The following is a 2,494-nucleotide window of genomic DNA, read 5'->3' as shown; positions in this document are numbered from 1 at the left end:
TTTTTTGTGCAAGTGTCCGTCTTGGTCTATTTATTTGCTTCCTTTCAACTAGAGAGCTAACTTGGCTTGATTTGATTTAAGTCATTTTTCTTATCCTATTCAAACCACGCAATGTATTGATATTTGGCTGGAAAAACGTCTAATTAAGGAGGAGGGACCTTCCTTCTGTGGGAAGCACACTATCCAAGGTCTAGATTTGCTTTACGTGCTTGCCATGTAATTTATATCTTGTGCTTGGGCTCGTTGCACCTTGTGTTGATTTTACCGAGTTTTTGTAGCTTCCCCTACATATTTCCATCCCATCCACTATGTGGATGTGATTGGAGGTTGAGAAACTAGAGGTGCTTCTTCTCGACATCTAAGAGCAGAGGAGCCAAAACTTGCCGTGAGCAAGAAAGAGAAAAAAACACTGAAGAGGGCATTTCATAGCACTAACAAGTTCGTGTATGAAGAAGGTATGTGGTGTTGTGTTCGTCTTAGTAATGCCTTATTGCAATTTGTGTTAGTTTGTCTGCTTCCAAAAATTGTGTTCTGCCTGATTTGCCAACACCCAACTGCTTTCAATAGGCGACATAATTACTTCGTGAATGCTTTAAATAGACGATTAGGGAGTGCTCTAGTTTTCCCATGTGTATCACTAGTCACTATTGGTCTTTCACTTGCAGGGTATTTCTTTAAGAATCATCTGCTATCTTCTTACTGTACCAAGCACACTAAGTGTTGTCATGTATTGGCAATTTTCTAATTGCTTGTGGGTGGGCATGATGTTTATCACAATTTAGTATAGGGTGTGTGTTAGAAGCTAGTGCAATGATAGGCTCCTACATTCCTCATATGTTGTAGTCCCGATTCCAACTAATGAAAAATAACTTGAAAACATTTGCAACAATTCAGATAGTTTTCATTGCTCTTTATTCTCTGATACGTCATTTCTACAATTTTGTTGTGATTATTCTTTAACTTGCGTAAATCTTTATTCTAAGATGACAATCAGGTGCTTAAAACTTTCATTTATGTGTTGAAACATATGCTTTTAAAGCAATTATTTTCATAAGACAATTTGGCAACAAGTTTGTATTTTAATTTTGTGTGCCCATTTCCAACATCAAAAAGTTCATGCATTAAAGTAGATTCAAATGACAATGGTAACTTCAAACCCATCACTCAAAGATAGGCTATGCAATACACCTACTCTACATAGTAGCCAATATAGTGTTAGTCCCATTGTTCCTTTGGGTGAAAACTTTGTCGTTGAAGGAACTCACTCCCTACACTATCTACAAACATATTATCTGAGTTCATACAACATTGTTTTTCCTTTGAGTGCAAGCTATTGGCCAAGTATGGCACATTCAGAGCACAAAATTCAAATTACCCAATATGCATCTATGCCGATCTAACTGATCGCCGCAATTGTGATATCATAACTCTTGTTGTTTCACACCCATTTGTGGAACAATATAGAGAGTACTTAGAGCTTTACTATTTCTATTGCATTGAGGGAGCGACTGTTTTGCCAAAGGCGATTGAGGAGGGTGGAATAGCAAGTTACTCTCTATATATTAATGCCACCATTGTAGTCATCGATGAGGAGGCTTTTGAGGGTACTATTGCATCCCTCGGAGTTAACTATTGCATTGTATTTCCCCTGGGCTTCATCAACTACTATAAAGTTTGGTTCAGGCAATATATCTAGTGTCGCTAGGATGATTGCCTTTTTTGTAATCAAGGTGGAATCAAGGGGCAGCTTGAACGATCAAATTATTATTGTGGATGGGCCCCACAATGAGGATAGAGCGGTTGTAAGTCCATTGAACTACTTGAAGTTGCTCATTACTAGTTGCTTTTGTGAATTCATGAGGAAGCAATGAAGCACACAATGTAAATATTTATTCCAAGAGTGGTTACTTATATAGGCAACTGCCTCCATGTAGGTAGATCCCAGATCCACAATCATCTCCGTGATTATCTCAATCAATCACCTCCTATGATCACTCACTCATCACACCAACCTGACACACCTAACTGATGAGTCACTAGAACATTCCAGCACACCTACACTCACACACTTCTTGGATAGGAATCCAAGCCCATATGCACACACACACACATCAATTTGCCCCTTCAATCCCCCCCACAAATTGATTACCTCATCCCTCATCAGTAGTACATGGGATGCTCCATGGCTTGCCCACCATCATGTGGCAACACACATGGCCCCAACCTATGACTCACTCTTAGGATTCTTGGTTTGTAACAACTAGGAGATAGACAATGACTATGTATGTAAAGCCCAATGAGTCCAACAAGGAAAACTCTCAAAAGACTAACAATCATTTAAGGATGGACTATCCATGGCAGAGAACCATTATTGACCTCACACACACATAACTTAGAAAACATATGGATCCTCACCCTTGTCAAAATTGACTTGGGTATTGTAAGCATTGAGAGCTTTGACATTCTTTGGTTCTTCTTCTTCTTTAGTTTTTGC

This window comes from Dipteris shenzhenensis, chromosome 2, assembly GCF_047967505.1.
Source record: "Dipteris shenzhenensis isolate YYH24624 ecotype China chromosome 2, Dip_SZ_1.0, whole genome shotgun sequence".
NCBI classification, from domain to species: domain Eukaryota; kingdom Viridiplantae; phylum Streptophyta; class Polypodiopsida; order Gleicheniales; family Dipteridaceae; genus Dipteris; species Dipteris shenzhenensis.
The sequence above is the reverse complement of the archived record's forward strand: the minus strand, read 5'-3'. Positions refer to the sequence as shown.